The sequence below is a fragment of the Marmota marmota genome, unplaced genomic scaffold (genome assembly GCF_001458135.2).
Source record: "Marmota marmota marmota unplaced genomic scaffold, marMar, whole genome shotgun sequence".
Taxonomy (NCBI): domain Eukaryota; kingdom Metazoa; phylum Chordata; class Mammalia; order Rodentia; family Sciuridae; genus Marmota; species Marmota marmota.
The window spans coordinates 19,586,704-19,599,349 of NW_026000068.1; the positions used below are offsets into that span (position 1 = coordinate 19,586,704).

The following is a 12,646-nucleotide window of genomic DNA, read 5'->3' on the forward strand; positions in this document are numbered from 1 at the left end:
AAATAAAATGGTTACAGAATGCCTGTAAAACCTCTGGTCCTCATCTAAAAGTGACTGCTCTAGAACCACAAGACTATAAGGGTTCCTTGTTTGTCAGCTGGCTTTATTTTTAGACATTTTAAATGCTTTGGAACTAATGAAATATTTAGTAGTAAGCACTTTAAAAATATTGTTTAAAGTAAATATTTATTGTGACTAAGTTGTGCCAAATGAGAATATAACTAGCCTATTCTATTCAATTATCTTCACTTCAGTGATAGTTTTCCTATTGAAACAGTTAAATAAAAAAGCGGAAATTTCAAGAAACTTAAAATAGCAAAACTATTTGGCCTACATGCTGATTTAAAAGCTGCATGAGGTAGGACATAGGGTGGGGCAAGATTTTAGGGTCATGAGCCATTTTCAGCTTCTATTTTCTCTCTGCAAGACAGTAGGTCTAAAATTTCTCAGAATTTATTTTCTAAGGAACACATCCTAAAGGGCTGTAAAAGGTGGGTTCAATGAGTCTTTATGTTAGATCTCTTCTCTTTAGGAGACTTCTTAGAACCTTCTTTATACCCTATGCATTGCAAAACTATAAGAATAATGAGGGAAATGCTATAGTATTCATTCTCTGATGTATTGAACTATTGAAACTTGTGTCCCAGAATTTGATCCTGGGATAAAATTTAGTGTTGCACAGAAAAAACTCTAAAAACTGCTAGGATTATATTTTCATATTCTGTGGCCAACTAAATGGTCTCATTCAATTCTCAACCTACATGGGTGTAGAGCCTGGTTCTCTGGTGGCTAGCTATGTTACCTGAGGCAAATTACTTCATCTATCTCAGTCTAAGTGTCTTCATCTAAAAACTGGAAACAATAGTACAAAGTCTGTATAGCTAGCTTTATTGGGGACTAAATAAGTTAGTTTGTGTTGAAGGACTTCAAAAAGTTTCTGTGTTGAAGGACTTCAAAAAGAGTGTTAGCTGTTAGGATTAAATATCGTAAAGCACACATATGGTGCTTGAATTTAATTTCAGTTCTGCCCTTTCCCAAGCCTTAGGATTCTTCTCTAACTTCAATATTTTGGTGGTGCATATGACTGACTTGTGCCATGAGTCGCTTGGCTTACTTTATAAAAGTTACAGCATGTTTCAGGTCAAATCTAAGCAAATGCCAATTATACTCCTTGATAATTATTAAAAAAATATGATTTTTTTACCAGAACCATTTAAATTATCCCATTCTCTTTCTTTATGCAAGAACTACATTTTCATGGCTGTTTTTAAAGCCAGTTATCAAAATGTGTTGTGAGTATAAATTAAATATCCATATTTCTAATGGTATCTTTTAATTTTTGTGGAATAAAATCAAGGATAAAAGTAAATCAAGGATTATATGATTACTTATATAAAGCATTTGATTGTATGTAACTGTTGATATGATTGAGAAAGACTTGTTTCTAAGTGGCATATGATTGTAACTGTTTCTAAATGACATATTTTAATTGGCATTTAAAACATATTGTCGTCAAACTCTTTATTGAGCTCTTCTCAGGAAAATAATTTAAAAAACAAAGAAATCCCAAGGAAGTCTTTTTCAGCTTAACTGAAACTGAACTGTAATAAAGACATTCCAACATCCTAGAAAAAAAACATACAGAAAAATTTGCAAGATTTACTAATAAGTAGGAGAACTAATAGCTAATAATAAAAAAAACTAATGAACTAAAACTTTACTTAACTAATAACCTTATAACACTAAACAAAAATATCATTTGAATATTTGAATGTAGAGAGAAGTTTGCTATGGATGACTGCAAAATACATGTGAATATATAAATACATGTACACACACTCATACCTATATACACACACAAAATACTCATACTTACACACATACCAATGTTCACTATTTCAGAGAAGAAAAAAGTAATGTAGTTCTTCTTCTCTTTTTTAGAAGATAGTTCATAGAGCTCTTAGTCCAGTCTGACAACTTCATCTATATATTTCAACTATGTAATTCAAGGTTTAACAGAAGTATGTGTATTTAAGTGCATTGATGGTATGCCATCATAACATTCATTCTGTCCTCTAAATGACACTATTTTTAAAATTCTGATAATAAAATAGTTTGGTGGCATCTTTATGCATATACCCATATTTAAGATGCCAAAATTATGATAAGTTAATATTAAGCAATAGTATTTTAGTAGATAAACAACCAAGTCCCTTAGCAATAAACTCCGATTTGACATTTCACTATGAGAAATTATGTGGTAAGGAAAGAGTGGTGAGTTCCAGGTGTGATATGTCATCACAGTAGTTGCAATCACCTCCCAGGGCCTCATAATTCAGGATATGCCACAGGGAAGAAACATCTGGAAACAGAGCATTGGTAAGAGAGAATCCTCTGGCAAGGCTCTTCTCCCCAGAATGCATCACCTGTTGGTAGCAGATGCTGTGCAGAGAGGGACAGTAAAATCTTTCTCCTGCACTTCTTATTCACTATGACTTGTGGAGGAAAAACAAATGTTGGTTTGCTGAATATTCAAAGTAATTGCATATTCACTGATCAAGACTTCCAATTTTTACTGAGTACTATGGAAGGAATAATTCTGGGCCCAAAGGAAATGCAAATATTTAAAAGCATAATCCTTACCCTCAAGAAACTTGGAATCAAAAGAGAGAAAGAGATATGTAACTAATTAAGAGAAGACAAATATTTTCCACATTTTCCTTTTCTATCTTATATGAGTAATACATATCCATTAGATACACTTTGGGGTTCAAAACAGGTAATACTTGTTTAAGGCTGATTTCTTTGACAGTGAATCACATAGTATAGTCTGCACATCAGTGCAGAGCTATATGTAATAGAGAAAAATCATTAATAACTCAATGTAGAACACCCAAAATGAAGGTTCAGAGGATTGGTTAACTGGATTATGCTCACAATCGCCAGGTGTCACCAGAAAACCTTACTGGGGAAAGGTTTGGAATGGTCCAAGACTCATCAGGCTGAAGGGAAATGAAGAGAGTAGAGATGCTTCTATCCTAGATGCAGCTTGGGAGAAAAATGTGACATCTCAGGCTTCTGAAGACTATTAGGTCTGGTAGCTATTCTTGTGTTACAGTGTGTATTTAAATGATGATTGCACATAACTAGGTAGGATTCTCAAACTTATGAAATGTTTGTCTCACAATATGCAGATATTCCACTCAAACAGAAATATAGAAAATTTAGGAAAGATTTTTAAAATAACTAACTATTCTAGATGTATGTTTGTTTTCTATATCTCTTATTTCAAACTCCCTTGTATACTTTTATAAATACTTAAAAACAATTTGTATAAAAGGAAGCAGATATGTTTGATAATTTTTAAAGCACTAACTACAGATTTTAATAAGTTTTTTGGATTGCTGTGTATAATACTTTGTATTATAACCTAGGGCCAACTAATGAAGAAATAGATTATTCACATAAATGTGATTTTTTTAATATGTGGCAAATAGTTATTATAACATCATTACCATAACTGACATCATCATAACATAAATAAAAACAAGGACATGTAAAAGTTCTAGATTTCATATTAAATCTAGGCTTTGAAATTGCCAGATAAATGCTCTACCACTAAACCACATCCCCAGCCCTTTTTATTTTGAAACAGCATCTTGCTAATTTGTCTAGCTGATCTCAAACTTGTGATCTTCCTGCCTCAGCCTCCCAAGTTGCTGGGATTACAGACATGTACCATCAAATCTGGCTAGGTGAAATTTTCTTCAGAAGTTTCATATCCATTTAAATGAATCATTCTTGGATCCTCAAATTAATCTGTTTTGCCTATAATTGTTCTCTAGCCACAAACTCAATTGCTACTTAGTACCCAGTTGTCAACTCTTATTCACTTAAATCTGAAATGAGACAATGAGATATATTTAGATGTATCTACAGATTTTTACTTTTGGGGGAGAACTTAAACATCTTATTGGTTTCAATTTAATCAAAGCAGTATCAGAAAGGAAAAATTCTGGAACATACACCCAAAACAGGTACTAATGATTACCATGTTGCCCATCATCTGGGATTCTCCATACACACATTAATTGTAGTAAAATTAGCAACTGAATATGTGAGGGGGTGTAATTTGTTTGTTTGTTTATATTGGAGATTGAATAGAGACCTTCCACATGCTGGGTGAATCCTCTACTACTGAGCTGTATTCCCATCCTTTTTTTTTTTTTTTTTTGTCTTTTAATGATGCTTATTTTCTTTATTGTTGCTGGACCTTGTATGTGCTAAGCATGTGCTCCACAACTGTGCTGCAACCCAGCCTATATTTTCTGATCTACAGAAATATATTTTTTGTTTGTTTAATAAGCAGTCTCCACAGATTTAACTTTAATTTTTTACATGAACTCATCATGTAACCTGGAATATAACCATTAACAATATAAGAAGCCAACATATGGCAAACTGATTTGCATATACCCCAAATCATATAAGTACAGGGTGTTTTATTATGTCAAAAGTCTGTACAGATTTTGTTTAGAAGTAGTAAATTAAAGAGTCTGTACCTACACCAATTATGAGGTTGGGTCACATATATATTGAATATCCTTGTAGGATGCACTTGATGGTTATTTCTATTGTAAATACAAGACACAAACTATTTGGATCTGGGCAATTGCACTGTTTTACAGACATTAATTAAATGTCCCATCATGCTTGTAAGCTGTACAAATCCATGAAAAATCACAGAGATGAATACAAATTCATTTAGAAGTATTCTTTAGGGTTTCAGGACTAAAAGGTAGATGACATGTTTATTTAATCTAATCCCCAAGCACTATCAGATAAATAAAAAAATAAAAATTTAACATTTTATGTAACCACAGTATTCTAGACACCAATACTACCTGCTCCTTCAGTCACAGAGTAAAACCAGAGCAGTGTTTTATAGGCAAGCACAGTGTCCTCTGGAGGTACAGGCTCATTACTGAAGCCCCTGGAGGTTGTCACAATTCTATCTGAATTATGCACACAACAGTAGATCTGATGGGAACATGTCTCCAAACACGGGCATTCGAACAAACAAACAAAAATGTGAATGATTCTGTCACTCTGAAATCCTACTTGACTTACCTCACCCTACCATCGTTTCTCTCACCCAAAAACTTACCACAAAGGAAAAAAAACAGTGAAACAAAACTCTCTGAGTGAGCAGTTAAAGCACACAATTTGATCCTAATGTATCATGTCACTGATGACATCAATCATCTTAAAGCAACACAAGATTTTCCAGAATATGTCCCATTACCTGAATGTTTTCATTCCTCCAGAATTCCCAAGTCAAAACAGACCCCCAAGGCAATGGCACTAGGAGCTAAGATTTAGGGAAGTGGTTAGATGACCTATGTGGTTGGTCCCTCTATAAAAGAGATCTCAGAGACCTAGCTAGTCCCTTCTACCATGTGAGAAAATAGTGAGAAGGCACCATCTGTGAGTGTGGACCCTCACCGGCACCAATCTACCAACACCTTAAGCGTGAACATGCCAACCTCTAACACTGTGAGAAATAAATCCATGCTGTTTATCACCCACCAAGTTCATGGTGTTTTGTTACAGAAACCTGAACAGACAAAGGCAGTGTGTATCTTATTGAAATGACCATTTGTGCCCTCAACTCTATATCCCTTTTCTTCTTGTATTTCTTTTGCTATAATAATCCATTGCTACCTATTGCTCGTTGGTATTCACTTACTTATTTACTGTCTGTTGTCTCTACAGAGAATAGGTTAGTCGAGATCTATTGCAGGGACCCTGTTGACTTCATTTAGCTGTCTATCACCAGTGAAGAGAAAAGGACTGGGTACCTAGAAATAGTCAATGAAAATGATTTATTGTTCTTTCATCTGCTGGGCTAATACTTCTTCAATTTCTCAGTGAAGGCTTTCCCCAAATTTCATACCTTTTAAGAATGACAAAATATAAATCCTATAATATGAAAAAAATGGTGTTATAGTTCTATGGTTTCTCTGAGTTCGGGGAGTTAATATTCCTTTTAACTCGTTTCAAAGCACAGCCTTTTCCTGTTCCATTGTCTACCATTGTTTTTGACATGCAAACCCACAGAAATAATTGGACAATAATCATACAAAATTTATTTTCAATAGAATGGGCTATCACATCCTAAGTAGTACTATGGGTATTGGATAGAGTACTTTTTACTTTAGAAGCTATGCAAATTTAGAGTCAAAAGGATTGATTCTAACACTATGTACATATTATTTCCACTTTTGTTTTTGAGTCCACTCGGTTGGAAACTGACTTAGCTCAGATAAACTATATTTCTGAAGCTTTTCCAAACTGCTTGAGTCAACAAGCTAGACATAACTATAAATCTTTGGAGAATTGGCTTTATTTTTATTTTTTATTTTTTGCGCTCCCATATCTTGTGATGGCTGGCAATATCAAAAGAACATTCCTTCTTTCGCTGGGCTGGCACTTGCTTTTTCATCTTGGTCAGCCCCCAGAAGGTGAAAGCAGATCTCCCTTACATAGCAAACCTCCTGGAAAAGGTGCTGTTCACAAACTGAGAGAAGAAATTTGTTTCACGATTTTGTTTTCTAAATTGGTTTACTTGGGGGTGCTTTATGGTTTCATGGCCCGTGTCTAACCAGCAACCCTGTTTTCTCCAGCTGATAGACTATAACTGACTTTTTATGGTTTATGACATTTCAGAGATTTTTATGTCTTCTCCCCTCATCCCATCACTCAGCGATAGTGATTGGAGGAAAAATACTCAAGCATGATTTGCGAATGCAAACTTGCCAGATTCGTGAATTGCCTACCAATGGAACATGCCAGAAAAACTTAGTGGGTAAAGAACATGTTTGAGAAAAATATATCTTTTAGACTTCCATTCCAACTTTGAATCATGTTGCTGAGCTTAGTGTTTTTCCATATTTAGAAACCTATGAACAAGTTTTTCTCAACCTGTTGTGTCCTTCAGGAAGTTAGCAAATTGGTAGTGACTTGTTTTAATTTATTTATCCATCCATCTTTTTCAACAGACATTTATTGAGCATCAAGTTTATCAGGGAGGCTAACCTAAAGGAGTCCATGTCCAAAAAATTTGAAAGACATGATATTACTGATTACAATATAGAGTAAGAAGTCCTAAAAAGTGGTACCCAAAGTGATTTGGAAACAAAGAGTTACAAAGAGGTTCCAAGATATTTTGGAAATGGAGAGTTACAAATCTAACTCTTTCTATGGGGTCGGAATTGGAAGGGATGCTGATATAAGCCTTTTTGAGGCAGATGGAATTTGGGCAGAATGTGAGAGTTTAAAAACAGTAATTCCCTATATCTAGAAAATCATCAGGGATAATCTGATGAGTTATTCACAATCCTAGGGTGGGAAGAAGACTAACTTAGGAGCTCTTTGACCAGTAGGTATGTAGTGAGTTCCAAAATCTACAGATTTTGGAAACACTGATTTGCAGGATTCCAAAAGGATGCCTCCATAAAATACTCTCTTCTATTTATTTAAAATCTGCACTCTAAATAGAGAGGTCTTCCTTTATAACTCTCCCTAGAAGACAGAATGCCTTAATAGTTTGCATTTATTTTCAGATTTGGGGAGAACAGAATGATGTGCACAGATGGGTACCATACTAGAGGCAGAAAGACACCATGGAAAATTTTTCCGCCATGGGAAAATCCACAGTCAATAGAGGTGAGTAAAACAATCAGCAATAGAGGGAAGAAAGGAAACATTTGAGAAGGATAAACACCCACAGAAAATGGAATTATGGAAAAATTAACAGGAAAATCATTTTTCTCTTCCCTTTCTCTCCATTATCTCTTGATTATAAAAAAACATAAATTATGTATCAGTGCAATAAGAGAAAGCAAGAATCCGTAAATTTTAAGACAGCTTTTCTCATTCAAAAAGGCATAACTTTGCTCAGTAGATTTTCTCTGGCAATCGAAAACACTCAGGCACATTCACATGCACACATATACAGATACACATAGATAAGGTTTGGTATACTTAAATATTAAGTGTGCCACAAGAATAAAAAAAAAAAAAAACAGGCTACGGATTTTAGAGAGGATAGTTTTTGGTAGCTTAACAGTTATATGCTATTTTTAAATTTTTGGTTGAAGGCAAACTTTTTACTTGCTGCACAAACATTCTGAAGCCAAAAATACAACATTGTTACACAAGAGTTTTAATACTTTGCACTGTGAGTATTGTTATTTTTGCTCCGCTTTGGCTAGAGAATCAATAGCTGGCCTGTACACGTGAATGTTTATACACCAGAGTTCAAATCCCTGCTGTTCCTCAGGCTAGCTGCAGCTTCACTTACTTGGATGGTTCAAAGATACAAAATACTGCTTAAAATCAGGACCATAATAGCAGCTACCCCCTCAGGCAGCGGCAGTGGTGGCAGCAGCAGCAGCAGCAGGAGGAAGGCTGGAGCCCACTTATAGCATTTTTGTGTCTCACAGGGACTCAGGGACTCAATAATGCCTGTGCAGTTCACCCTCCTCCTCAGTAAACAATGGCAACAAAAGCCACAGGAAGAACACCATCGCTCAAACACCTTTGAGAAGAATATTATAGGTGTCCATTCCTTGCCAGACTGAACTCTCAAGGAATCAACTCTTGTAACTTCAAAAACTGCAGTGATGGCAATATTTTATTAAGAATTCATAATGAGCCTTTTCCTGGAAACAATTTGGCAATGTGTTTTAAGAACTTTAAAATTTTTGAACCTATGGATCCAATGATTCCCCTTCCAGGAATTTATCATAAGAAAAGGAGGTACCTTCTTTCAGTGTAGTCACTATTCCCATAAACCTGGTGGCCAGCTCCACTCTTCCGTTTTGGAAACCTGCCAAAAAAATACCCTCTGGAATGGCCTGAGTGAACTTTTCTTGCCTCATCCTTGGCAGTGAATTATTTTCCACATAAACCAGAGGAAACAGCCCAGCTGTGTCAAACGAGATCCCAGCTGCCTTCTCTGCAAACATTTCCTCTAGCTAAAAGCTTGCTTCAGGGTTTTATAAAACACCAGAGAGTCCAATGTCTACTCTGGGTGTCCTAGCATTATAATGTAACACCTGTCTCTGGATTTCATGAAGTAGGCCTGTTTAGGTTCAGTGTGAGTGTTCCTTGTTAGGCTCAGGATTCTATAAATGTGCTTTAGCAGATTTTTTTTATATCTAAAAGCTGCTATGGTGTTTTATGTACTAGCAAAGTAGCTGTGTCATCCCAGCACCATTAGAAAAACAATGCCTTCTTTGAAGTGTTCTGGTTTCTTTGTTCTTTGTAAATAATATTTATTATCCTAATTATGTAGATAATGTGCATTACTGAAAAGAGTGTGAAAAAGTACATAAAGAATAAGAAGGAAAAATACGTTAGATTGTACCATCTAAAATGGTCCTTTGTAGGTTAAAAACAAATGGATATTGGCATTTTCTTGTGATTCAACTTAATGTAATGCCACAATTAAGTGAGCATCACAATTAATAGTTTAATATATTTCACTTCAGTAATTTCAGGCATGAATTTTTACATGGAGATTTCCATGGAGTCCAACTAGCTTGTTCACCAGGACATTAGTGCTGAAGTTTTGGCTGAAAATAAAGTGTACCCTAATGAAGTACATACTCTAAAAAAATGATCTAGAAGGTAGTTTGGTGGGGTCTCTGATTTTCTTATTGGAAATATGTAGATATCCAAAAGATATCTATAGCAAGGGTTAATATTTGCTGAGCATTGACAAGTGTAATATACTTAAGGCTTACTGACACTTTTGTTGGCAAAGGTGGCATCGGCCATCTAGCATAGTTCTACATATCCAGTCCTCAACTCCACTATCTTCTCACCCATCTGCTTTTGGAGTAATTGGCTTGTGTGGTAATTTATAACATGGCGGCAAATCCTTTGAAACTCCTCCCACTAAGAAGAGGCAACTTACCTCCTTCACAATGCCTGGCATTGCACTTGAGTAGGCTCACAGGCATGTCACAAAAGAGTGTGGGGGAAGAAGTAATGCTGTGTAACTTCCAAACTGGGTCACAGAAAATACCATTGATCTCCTGCCTCATTCTCTGAGAATGCTCACTCTTGGAGGCCTGAGCCACTGTGCAATTAGTCTGACCACCCTGAGGCCACCATGATGGTGAGAACACATGAAGATACCACATGTGGATGCTGCATAGAGGAATTCTGAGACAACAGAAACAGAGAGGGAGCCTGGGAAGCACTCCAGCTCAACTAGGTTCTAATTGCTCAAGTCATCCCAGGGAGGCCCTACATATCATGTCCAAATTGCCCAAAGTATAATCTTGTGAGTAAATAATTGTAGTTGTTTAAAACCATGAAGTTTGGGCATGATGTTATAAAGAATAATAAAAATTGGAGGACTTATACTACTTGACTTCACAATTTATAAAGCTACAGTGGAGACAGAGTAGTGTTGGCATCCAGATAGACAATGGAACAAAATACAGACTCCAGAAATAAATGGAAAAACCTCCCTTGTTCAAAATCCTGATTACTTATATTAAAAACTAAAATATTTAAAGCTGTGGATAAGAACATACAAGATAAAATGTAATGTGGGTCAAGACAAATTGTGCATATTTACATTGTAAGTGATAGAGGTTGGAGGAGAACATCAGTCTAAAGAGAAGAGGGTTTCACAATTAATTTCCAACTAGAAAATGGAAGTCTAACTTTACTAACTCTTTACACTTAAATTTTTAATGTTTTTGTACCATACAACCTCTTCTGTGAACTTAGCCTGTCGTCAATCCAAATGGCATTTTTATGGGAATTAGAGAAAACTGGCTCTTATCAAAGATACTTCATCACCACATGCTGGAAATTTTTCATAATACAGAAATCTACATGGTCTATGAAAGTAAACATTGCCTGTAGATTTATGTGTGTACAAAACCTTCACCATATGCTGCAAGCCCTGCATGGTCCAGATTCAGCCAGGGAGTCATGATCTTGCCATCTCTGTCTTAAATCCTGGCAAGCCCTCGGCTTGCTTTTGCTGTGAAAGACCCATTTTCATGTTACACTGCTGGATTTCTTCTAAAAGGAATGCATCATTACAGTAATATGTGGTTGCTCACTGGTCATGGACCATGACTCAATCTCCAGAATGACTGGATCCCTGTCTTAGGAAGAATTCTAATAGGTTTAACTCAGAAACTTAAATTTTAAAAGACCATGATTCATGTTAATTCTCTGCTTCCAAAAATGCAATTATCATCTACACTTTTTTAATGATCATGTCACTCTATTTACTTTTCTCAAAGAGATGATTTATTTATATATATTTTTTAAATATTACAACCCAATGTTATCATGCAGTTTATGTCCCAGAAGATGGTACAGTTCTATGGTTACACATACAGATTCAGCCTGAAATTGGGTTAAAAGGTAATTTGCCATGCTGCTGGCCCCTAGATCATTAGTCACAGTGGCCTAAGTGCATTCTCTTATAATTCAATATCAAAGAAATTGCTTTTATGGCATTAAGTATATTATATTCAAAATTATATAAATTATTGAAATACTATGCCTACTGCCAAGATATAAGACAGTTCACATGAAAAAAGTTGAGTTTTAAATTATTCATTGAATAAAAAAAGGCAGTCTCTTGACAGAAATTGTTTTATACTGGGGCTAGCTTCTGGGATTTACATTTAAATATGAATCACAAAACTGAAAATTTCAGATACTTATAATTTCAGATACTTAAAATTATCTTGGCCTTGTATATGAAAAGTTTTATCTCTTTATCTGCTTGGTTTTCTCAAGTGCATTAGATATTATATATTGTCTTATATCTAGGTGAAATTATAATAAGCATTTTCATTAGTAGGGAAAGTATTCTTAGGTAATCTTTATAAAATATGCTAAAATGTTATGGAAGACCCTGATAAAAATATTGAAATTTGGTTGGGGCTGGGATGTGGCTCAAGCTGTATTGCACTCGCCCGGCATGCACGGGGCTGGGTTCGGTCCTCAGCACCACATAAAAATAAAGATGTTGTGTCCACCAAAAATTGAAAAATAAATATTAAAAAAAGAAGTTCTCTCTCTCTCTCTCTCTCTCTCTCTCTCTCCCTTCTCTCTCTCTCTCTTAAAAACAAAGAAATTTGGTAACTCATATTTAGTATTTTTAATTAAATATAGAAATAATATAACCAAAATATAGTTATATACCTATAAATATATAATTAGTGAATTGCATATATAAGTACTTATCTACATTTATACTTATATGTATATTACTTACATAGTTGGGTATATATCATTGAATATGGTTTGTGTCTGTGTGTCTTATAACATCATTATGTGTCTTTGTTAATACTCAAATATTGTAATAAACAGAAAGGTCTAATTATAGGAAGTATAGCCTCAAAAGTCTTTCTCTTACAGATTTATGTAATTTCATTTGGTTTGAAAAGTTTCATTTATCACTTTCTATGCACAAAGGATCGCAGTAGGTGTTAGTGATTTAAAATTTAATAAAATAGAGTTTCTGTTTTCTGGTAGGTTGTGTATTATATTAGAAAACAAACATTGAAATAGATTAAAAATATCATTACATCAAGTT

The 12,646-nt window shown here is 34.9% G+C and overlaps 1 protein-coding gene across 1 annotated transcript in view; it reads right to left on the bottom strand.

The window, feature by feature from the left end:
* Negr1 (neuronal growth regulator 1) overlaps positions 1-12,646 on the bottom strand; it is a 492,948-nt gene that overhangs the window by 343,003 nt on the left and 137,299 nt on the right. The gene's annotated exons all lie outside the window — the stretch shown is intronic.